Source organism: Lissotriton vulgaris, chromosome 1_1 (genome assembly GCF_964263255.1).
Source record: "Lissotriton vulgaris chromosome 1_1, aLisVul1.2, whole genome shotgun sequence".
Taxonomy (NCBI): domain Eukaryota; kingdom Metazoa; phylum Chordata; class Amphibia; order Caudata; family Salamandridae; genus Lissotriton; species Lissotriton vulgaris.
Genome location: NC_141685.1, coordinates 1660911031 through 1660922161, shown reverse-complemented (window position 1 = coordinate 1660922161; position 11131 = coordinate 1660911031). Strand labels below are relative to the sequence as shown.

At 44.1% G+C, this 11131-nt stretch overlaps 1 pseudogene; it reads right to left on the bottom strand.

Annotated features, from left to right (window-relative positions):
* Window positions 1–1400: 1400 nt before the first annotated feature.
* LOC147751003 (uncharacterized) lies at window positions 1401–3806 on the bottom strand (annotated as a pseudogene).
* Window positions 3807–11131: the final 7325 nt, after the last annotated feature.

Here is an 11131-nt window from a genome sequence, read left to right as displayed (position 1 = left end):
AGTCGCCATTATCTCTTGATGACTGCGGAGTGGCGACACTGCGCGCAAGGCTCCTTCCCAGGTCGGGATGCGATTTCTCATGGGGCGCCCCAGCATCAGTGTTGCAGGGCACTTTCCGGTGGTTGAATGAGGGGTTGTCCTATAGGCTCTGAGGACCTCGTTGAGGGCCACTTGCAGGTCTTTCTTTTCAGCAGTGGCTTGCTGGAATGTCTTTTTGAGCGTAGCCATAAATCTTTCAATGGTGCCATTCGCTTGTGGCCAGAGAGGCGTAATCTTCCTGTGAGTGAAATCCAGGTGCTTTGCAAAGGCACTGAACTCGTGTCCATTGAATGGGGGTCAATTGTCCGTTTTCACCTCCCTAGGGACACCCTATGTTGCAAACACTTCATCTAACACTTTGAGAGTGCTAGAAGCACTTGTGGAAGACACAAATTGTGCATTGGGAAATCGCGAGTATTCATCAATTATGGCTACCACATATTTCCCGGATTGTAATGGTCCATAGAAGTCCATAGCAAGTTCTTGCCATACTCCACTGGGCAGGGTGGTCATTTGTAACGGAGCCGGTGGATCACCTTTGTTGGTTGGCTGGCAAAGATGACAATCTTTCAGAGTAGACTCTACCATCTGGTCGAGGAGGGGAAACCACACGCGTTCTCGGAGAGCGCGCTTTGTTGATACTACTCCTCTGTGGCCTTCATGGGCAAGGTTGATGATGCCTTGCCGTAGTTGGCTAGGGACCACGATCCGTTTACCCCGCAGTATTACTCCATCTGTTCGTCGCAGACATGTCGGAATGCTTGCATCTCCTGCTTGACAGTCGGATCTTCTTGAGGAGCATGTCTCCACCGGTTGGTCTGAACCTGACGAAGTACTTTCTGCAAGACAACATCATGCGCGGTGGCCTCTCGAATGACTTCCATGGGGATGGCAGGTGGCAATGCTTGGTCAGCCACGAAATGTATGTACTCCTCGGCAATGGATGGGTTGGAGTCCGACGATGCATGCGGGTGTCGTGACATGTAGTCAGCCGGGTTCTCCGCCTTCCCGGGCTTGTGGACAATGGTGAAAGTGTATTCTTGCAGTCTCAAGCCCCATCTCTCGATTCTCTGAGGCATTTTGGATCGGGGGTTGCCGTAGATGGTGACCAGCGCCTGATGATCGGTGATCAGAGTAAAGTGCTTTCCGTAAACAAAGACATGAAAATGTTTACATTCCCAAACCACCGCAAGACTCTCCTTTTCAGGTTGTGAGTATGCCTTTTCAGGATCAGACAAACTGCGTCTGGCATAGGCAACGATACGTCTCTGATCAGAGTCATTGTCATATTGTGCCAGAATGGCCCCCAACCCCACAGGGCTAGCATCCACAGTGATTTCGGTCTTCCGTCGAGGATTGAATTATGAGAGATTGTCAGCGGACTCCACCGCTCGCTTGATCTCTCTGAATGCTTGTTCACACTGGGGTGTCCAGTCAAATGGTTGGCCTTGCTTGGTGAGGATGCGAAGGGGATGGCTGATGGTCGCATTGTCCCTGATGTAACGGGCACAATAGCTGGCCATCCCTAGGAACGATCCCAGGTCACTGACATCCTGTGGGCTCTTGGTGTTGTTCAGAGTCGCTATTTTGTCTGGATCAGGTTTCATTCCTGCCCCCAAGAAAATGTGGCCAAAGAATCTTAAAGTGGACTGGTGAAACTCGCACTTATCTTTATTTAATGTCAAGTTTGCATCTAGTAGGGCGTGACAGACGCGATCAAGTGCTATATCATGCTCACGGACATCGGAGCCATATACAAGGATATCGTCACTGTAGTTTAGAGTGTTGGGGATGTGCTGAATGATTTGCCGGATTGCCTCTTGAAAAATTTCCGCGGCTGATGAGACTCCAAAACTCAGCCTCTTGTATCTGAAGAGTCCTAAGTGAGTTGCAAATGTTGTAATGTAACGGGATTTGACGTCCAACTCCAGCTGGTGATAGCCTTTGTTTAAATCCAGCTTCGAGAACACTCTCGCCCCGTTCAATGCAGAAATCATGTCACTTAGATGTGGCCCAGGGTGATGCTCCCTTTCTATCGCCGTGTTAGGTAGGCGCATGTCAACGCACAGTATCACCTTACTGGTGGTGCCCTTTTTTGGTACGATGACCACCGGCGATACCCACGGGGTTGGACCATCCGTCCGTTCGATGATGTCTGCAGACAGAAGGTCTTGAAGTTCATCTTCAACAGCTTTCTGGAGATGAAATGGTACGCGTCGAGGGTGTTGTGCCACAGGCCTGATCTGTTCATTGATGTGCAGATGTATTTGGCATCCTTTCATTTTCCCTAGTCCTTGAAACAGCCTGGGAAACTTTCTGACGATGTCTTGGTCATCACTGACTTTGAACAGGAATTCAACGAGGCGGAGACGCTCTGCAGTTGGTTGGCTGAGTAAGCAGTCGGCCTCCGGGCCTTTGATGACATGTATGACCGCTGGTATGGAGATGGTGTCATGCGTGAGTGTTGTCGGGAATTTTCCCAAGCAAAGGAGTGGCCTCTTGGACATCCAAGTGAAAACTCGGACCGGTGCATAAGTCAATGCGGGCTTAGGATTCATTCTCTCGTACTCTGTGACTGGGATATAATTCAGCGAAGCTCCGCTGTCCAGTACGAATTTAGTGTCATGGTTCCCTACTTTTATATCCAAGCGTGGATATTTCTTGAGTTGGTCGGGATCTGCGATCATATTTACATATTCTACTGTATATTCAGAGTCTCTGGACGATGATCTGGAGTCTCGGGACGGTGATCTGCGCTCCCATCGAGATCTGCGTGACTCTCGACTGGAGTGTGACGAGCCTGAGGACAATGTAGACTTCCCTTGGACAGCCCTTATGTGATGTTTTCTGGTGTCGGAGCGGGATGACCTCATCGGTTCGCTTCGCCTCTCCTTGTGATAGTCCCCACACATTGCTTCGAAGTGGTTCGTTTGCCCACACTTCCTACATCGCTGACCCATGGCAGGACAGGTGTCCGCATGAGGATAGTCATATCCACACCTGTAGCATCTTTTCGTCCTTTCTGGTCTCCGTTCTCTCCGCCCAGGTTCTCGCCTCCTGGGCTCTGGATGTCTTTGACGAGATGACGGTCTGGGTCTCCATTGCTTTTCCTTCAAGTTCCTTCGGCTGCTGCATTGGGCTTGGACGCGACGCACTTGTTCATGACTTACATTGCGCCCTGTTTCAATGTTGGTGGCATGTTCTTCAGCCTGATCATAAACGCGAGTCATTTCTTCAATGTTGTCTAATTAATGGGGTTTCCTCAGCAGCCGCCTCCTGAGGGTTTCCGAGTGGCATCAGTCTATGATTTGTGACTTTATGGCGGCATCTGTTGAGAAAGTATCGAATTCACAGTGTCTCGATAGTCGCCGCAGTCGAGTGATGAACGCACTCATCGCCTCATCCTTTCCTAGGCGTGCTTGGTGAAACGCATGACGTTCATAGTCCACATTTCTTTTATGAAGGAATTTTTTGTTCAATGCTTCACGCACCTTGTCATAGGTTCCAGCATCTGCAGGGGGAAGGTCTTTGATTATCTTGCTTATTTCTCGACCTGCTAGGTTGCGGAGGGCAATCAATTTTTCTTTGTCAATGGTTACTTTGGATCCCACAATGTAGTCTTCGAAATCTTCAAGCCACTCTTGCCACTTGGGGCCCATGCTCCCTCCTGTGGTCAGTGTTAAAGGTTCCGGAGCCCGCAGATGCGACGCTCCTGCAATGATGGGCTTGACTTCATTTCGCTGTGAGGATACATTTGGGGTCACCATCTTGGTGTCACGTGTCTCTCACCCCTTTCTCTGACTCTGCTTGGCCTGTCGCTTCTCGCTCGCAGGTGCTTTGGCTGATTAATTACGGTCAACTTGTAGTCAAAATTATTCGCCTTTGCTTGTGCTTGTTTATTCACTCACTCTCTCAGTGGTCAGTGTTTGTTTGCCACTTTCCTCTTGCATCGACAAATGCTTGTTTGTTCACTCCTATTTGTCTTGACTTGTGATTACTTATTCTTTCATGCTTATACCTTGGCTGGTGATTGATATCCGCTGATGCCTGACTCCAACATGGCCGCTCATTAATTTCACAGGGGTGTCCCTCTAGGCCGCCTGACTCAAAGATGGCCGCCCACTTGCAACTATCATCTCCCACGAGGTTCGACTATGCTCCCTCAGCAGGATCACAGGGCTTCAGCTGACACTCACCAGCAGTCAGTCGCTTGCAGGCAGCAACGGTTCTTCGCTTTTTCCTGCGCTCTGTTACATAGGCACGATCAAGCAGGATCGAGGCGGGCTTTTGATTACGCTCCGTCACACGCGTGCCATTCCTCACGCGTCAGGGGTGAGCTTTTCCGCTTTCCGGCTTCTTTCTTGGCGCGCAGCAGCGCTCTTTCTTCGGGACGCTTCCTTGAGTCCCAGGCAGCACCTCAGACGCTCCCTGGTCACCGGAGCAGTCAACGGAGTCGGGGTGGGCACCCGACTTCTGTTATTGAACCGCGTGCCGATTTGCATGCCTTGGGGGTGAGTCGCGGTTTTGGCACGAACCAGCGCACCGCTTTGAAATCCCCAGTGCTCAATGGCGTGTTCTCCCTCGGGGCTCTACGCGACTGACAGATCGCGGAGCAGGGGCAGTAGCCGCTGGCCTCGTTCTGAGCGGCGGACTTACTTCAGCCACACGTGGCTCGACAGCGTTTTCTCTTCTTCTTGGGGTCCTTTGGGTGGCTGACTGCACCATCCCACCCTCGTCGCCAGTTGTCGTGTCTCCAACCCAATAAGGACAGACACGATGTATGCTTATTACACAGAGCTTTATTGTCTACCTCTTAGTCGGTCCCTGTCCCTACTCTAACTAACCCCATCCTGTCCACACTCCTCCTCTTCCCTTCCATCCCAGCTAGCTCCACCCACCCAACTACTAGACTGCTGACTACATAACAACTCTTGCATAGGCTAAGGAGCAGAAAAACCTGTGAGGTCACCTCCCTCCCCAACAAGCAAAACCTCTAAGTCTTGGAGGTCCCACCACCCCCTGTGCCACGATAGCTCTCAATATCTGCCCAAGAGATGCAGTATGGAAAAGCCTGCGAATACATCTACTACACTCCTTGCACACATCCCGGCATTGCAAAAGCACAGTCTGTGTGTCTCTCTTTTACTGCACTTCTCATCTGAGAAATGAGGCAGCTGTGGCTAACTAGCCTGTCTGTTCCACCGGTGAAACTGACAGAGCAGCTGATAAATATTCAAGCCTATATCAGTATAACACTGATGCATGTTGGACTAGTGAACGCTTAATGAGGAGCACCGGACTGCTTATCAAATATTCACCAGCTCCTCATGAAGTGGACATGCAGCTGACAGCTGGACATAAATTTCTTGTCTGAGCTTACCCTTTTCCTCCAGAAAGGGTTACAAAACGTAGGAGTTCGTAGGCTTGAACAAAAAAAAGAAAACATTTCTACAGGTGGCTGGTCCTCTCTTGGAGACTGTGGTGAATGAAGAGACACACCTTCTGGGCATGTAGAACCATGCAGGAAGAGTACCAAAAGTTCTATTTGGGTTTGTTCTGCTCTGCCCATGCCGAGTAGAGAAATAAATGGTACATCCTACAAACATGCATTTAGGCAACAGGTACAATGTCATAGGCAGCAATTGTCACAAAGAAATGAAATGCTAAATAAAAATCTAATACGTTTGACGTCATTTATTTTGCTTTAGCAAATGTAAAAATGCTGTAGATAGAGTTGTTATACAGGTTATTTTTTATTTTGACACTGTTATGTAATTTGGTATTTAAATTGGTGTGTGTTGCATTATAACCAGAAGAACATTTTCAAAATGAATGCAGAAGGTTCTGAAATGTAAAAGAAGCGCAATGAAAGAAAAGTTAGTTACAAATAGTAGTATTACACAATAAGGCAAATATGTATGAAAGTATATATTTGTAAATTATGAGTTTTTACAGCTTGAGTGTAGTATGTATTTAGTCAATCAATCAAATCAACTTTATGCGGCTGAGCATGCAGACATAAAAGTACAATAGAACAGCATAAAACAGACACAAGACATGAAAATACCATTACATGTTTGATTATTGATGATCTGGGTAGCCCGCAGTAACATCTATAGAGAAACAATTTAAATAAAGTGCTGTCTGCTTAATCAGGGTGCACGGAATGTATCGAATATATTTAGTATGTATGAATGCAAGGATGTTAGTTATAATAGGGTGGGAAGACTTAATTATATACATATTTGTGCAAATCAATTGAGTTAGAAAATGGTTGTTTAGTATGTCTAGAAAGGTTGCTGTTATGGGAAAGTGCATGCTCAAAGCAAATTTGTTAAGGCAGGGGATTGTTAGTAATTAGTAGTTACTAGTTTGTTAGCAAGAGGATTGTATGGAAAATTTTATAACAACCTGGTAGAAGCAGTGGAATATGCACAACAGGTCAGTATCTTTTTTGTATCTTTAAGAAAGCCTATGTGAGTGCATGGTTTTACTTTGTCACATAAAAGAGCCATACTCCAAAAATGTTTTATCATTCCAGCAAAGTAATACCACATGAGTGGGCAAGTGTGAATACTGAGTACCATTGTTATTTATGTCAGGCTAATGCATCCAAACACAACTCGCTTTGTCAACAACATGCCCATGACTCAGCATTTAAAATAATGTTGTGTTAGCAAAGTAAATGCATCAAACGACACACACGTACTCTTAGCTGTGATGTCATATCTGCACCATAGCAAAAAGACTACCAGCTGTTCCATTATCAAAACCTAATGACTTAATAGTAACAGAAATGGGACACTGTAACTATCTATAAAATGTCATCCCATGGTTGGACAGGATATCCAAGCAACAGCAAACACATGAAAGCCTACGGCTGAAAGGGATGACCCAAAGCCTACGTTTTCTGTGCCTGTAATGATTGTATATTTTTGGATAATTGATTACATGAGGTCATCCAACACCTTTAGCTGCCTGTTGCCAGACCTAGCAAGTTCAGTTAATTCTGTAATGTCCCTGCAGATTTACTATATCGGATTATGTTTCATCCTTATATGGGTATGCTTTATTTACATTTATCTATAAGGTAAGTGTAATCATTATACCAGTGACCCCTCATTACAGTGGCTTAGGCACAATGATTTATAGTGTGGGGTTTGATAACTTCCTTAAATGTAAAGATTTGGGTACGTATTTTTGTCACATAGCTATTGGTTAAAACATTTATAAGACAGCAGTGTTCCATTTTAATCAATATTTAAAAATGGATTAGTTATCTCAGAACTTTATATCTTTATAAATAGAGTGTGGTACATAAATGCCCTCACCTTTATACATACCATCTTATCTGAAAATCTACCAAATATTTTAATTAGATTGATTTGGAAGTAGACATTCCTACCTTTTGTCTAAAATCCCCAGTTGGCTTCCAGTAAGCAACATTGGATAGTTTTCCGGCAATTCATACTGAACTCTATAAAATCTGACTTAACTGCAATCGCCTGTGTCACCTGCACCAAACTCTATGACTGCCACTGTTCATTTCCTTCATTTCTTGTGCTCTCACTCATTACCAGGAGTATTGGTGTGCACTTTAGGTCCGGGATAAGGGAATCAACCAAGTCAAATTACATTTCTTTCACCAAAACAACGTATTTCTTAATAATAATGACCAGAGTTATCTACTAAGCAAGTCTCTCAATTAGTCTGTGTTAGGTCGGGGGGTCTCTAGTTGGCAATGGTTATCACCTTTGTCCAAATAGGGGCCCTTACTTCTAAGTCAGGATAAGGGGATTACACTCCTTAATGGTAGCTTGGCACGAGCAGACAGGCTTATCTCAGAGGCAGTGTGTTATGCATTTGGGAATATACACAGTAATACAGGGAAAACACTACTAATGGACATCACCCCAGTTTAGAAAAATAAGTAATTTGTATCAAAACGATACAAGACCAAATGACAAAAATCCACAATCCATATATCGATTTATTCCCTAAACTAAGAGCTGACTTACTGTTTCAATATATTTTTTCAATGTGTCAACAACACAAGCCCCAGTGGGGACTAATAGCACAGTTGCTCGTATTAACAGTATGTTCTCTTCTGATTTTGACATGCCTTCAATTACGCTCCTGGTATGTTATGCTTCTGGCTAACAGAATTCCACACAGCCTGTTTTTTTTTTTATGATATCGTTATGAATGAATTGTTAAGGTTGACTTTAATCACATGGGGAACTGTATAACAGAATACGCACAGTGACTATAATCACAGATTTTCCTTCTTAACAGAGCGGTGTCTCACGTCCTGAGCTGTTGCCAGGTGAGGTGAGGCGTCTACCCGTGCACGTACAGGCAAGGAAACTATTTACTTATTTATCTCTCAGTGCTAGAGGCACAATGCACATGTAACGTATAATCAGACAGGTCTTTTCGCAAATAGAGCACACAGTATAGTACAAGCTTATTTTTACATGTTTTATCTCCACTTCATCATGGTTTGTCACTTTGTCTTTTCTTTCTACAGGTGACAACAACAGTCCTGTAGACTCTTCACAAAGGAGTCAACAACAAGAGAGAAGACCCCACAAGTTCCAGGGAACAGGGTGCTATAAACAATAAGTATAAAGAGGATCCCTGGAAGGCACAATTCATTCACTCCTTCATACTAGAAACAATCATTGGTCATAAACTATTTTATACCGTTCACAGACTTTTTTTTATTAAAACAAAGGAAAACATACATAAATAGATAAAACACAATGCATTACATAATCAATGTTGTCATTTAAAAACACAAAAAGAAAAAACAGTCCATACAGTGGATAAAGGTCCAAATTACAAATTAATTCACCAATGTATATGCGTGAACCAACATAAGGCCTAGCACATTAAAAGGTGTCAACAAATCCTAACCACATACATAGCAATTAAATGTAAAGAAAACAATACCAATCATGTGGATTCAAAATCTAACCCCCAAGAGTCAAAAACAACCGTTTCTATTGTTGATTATAAGATTCATAGGGCCCTACTGATGATTTTGGAACAAATCTCTTTTTTTCACTTTTGATCTTATATCAGAGATTTACTGGGCTTGAATTCTATGAGCAGAGAAAAAAGCATTGACGCGTTTCGGTGTCACTGCCATTGGATATCGGCACACCTTCCTCAGGACAATAATCGAAGTCCCTTGGGGTTAAACTCACGTATCCTCCTGCGTGTTAGAAAAGGAGTGGTTCAATACATTATAAGGACATTTCTGATTACAAGAGAAAACACTACCTAGTTCTTTGGTGTGGTTATATAAGAACATTTTACTCTGTCCTCTGTTTGGGGTACAAGGTGTATACATTTTCTCATTACATTCTGTTCATTTGTGCATTACTTACTAAGGTCCTAAAGATCTATATACTCAACCCTCCGTTATAACCTAGTTAATGACCAATTTGAAGTCGGAACACTGCGGCATTCAGACATACTATTGAACCATCCATTCACACAACTACTAACCTTAAAGAAGGTGTTTTTCTTTAAAGAAGGTCTCTATCTTCGTGGATTATGAAGACATCAGATCCACATTGAAATCAATATCTTTAGAATATGTGGTCTGGAAAGATACAATTTAATAGTTTACAAAGATTATAGATATCAAGCTAAGGTACACATCAGCCTCCTAAAGCCAGCTTTCTATCGGTTTTCTAATTAATTACCGTAAGATGGAGGATATTCTCTTCTATTCTCTTCTATTGGCTTCTGTTCAAGGTTCGAATCTCATTACATTTCCTCTGGATACGGGATTATACCTTGTTTAGTATAGGGCCCTGTATAGGGTGATATCACGTAGTTTATTAGCAATTAGGGTCAAGGTTTTATTACGGTCATTACTATCTAATTCTATAAATCTACATCGTTGTTTGGTTCTGGCTCAATTCATACCTGTAATATTATGGATAGCCTCTTCCCCGTGGCGTACGTCTCCCTTTTAGAGATAATCCCCACACCTTTGGATGGCGGTGAGTGGCTCGTCAGGAGTGATGCCTGACCTATATGGGAGGTAAATTGAAGGTGGTAGTGTTTGTTCCAGACGATACTGAAGATAGGAACAGCTGTTTGTGCAAATGCAAGTTGTATATTTGGAAAAAATAGACGTGACGATAATATGAGAATCTTCTCTCTTATCAATCTAATATTGTCCTACCCCGCTGCATTGGGTTATTTATTACTATAGCTAGGCAGGACTCCTATATTTTTACAATACGAGAAGGGGTCACTCGTGTCAGTGATAGCAGAGACTCTATCCGAATGTAAAGAATAGAGATCCCCCTTTGGCATACTCTAATCTTCGTTCTTAACCCTATTGGCCACATCGCATAGCTCGGATAAAAGACCGATGCGCGGCTCGCGTTTATATGCATAGAAGCAGACGTACCTGTGGCGATTCTAGATGCAGCCGAATATCAAGGTAAGCCAGAGGGACTTGTATAGTGCAAACGGGAGCTGGTTGAATCCCTTCCCTTTATGTAAACACGGGCGGATTCCCCTGTCAATGCGACTTATTTTCTCCCCGATAGCTTAATCTATTCCTACGTGGGACAGCACATACCCTCAGCTCCAATCTAATTTAACTTTTAGAGAGCGTCGTTATTATTGTTAAAAAACGGGGAAATGCGATGTGGAGAGGTGGATGAAATAAGAGTTATGAAGAGAGTAGAATGCAAGAGAAGAACTATCAAGACTGCTGATTAGAGAGGAGCAGGCGTATTAAGCATTTCATAAACTAGAAAAAGGGATAAAGTTAGTGATAGAGATGAATAAAGGACGTCCACGCACCCACCCAAGCAGAGCCGCACCCACCCAAGCAGAGCCGCGTGTACGGAACCAGCTCATGCTTTATTTTTAATAACAAAATGGTTACCACACAGGCAGTATTAGTGAAGTTAAGGTTAACAGAAGAGGGAGAGGTGGGCAGGGTCAATGCTGAGGAGGAAAGAGAGGATGGTGAAGGCAGCAGCAAGAGGGAAAGGTTATAGGTAGAAGAAGGAGGGGGAATGGAGGGGGAGGAGGCACAAGGATAGAGAGAAGAGTT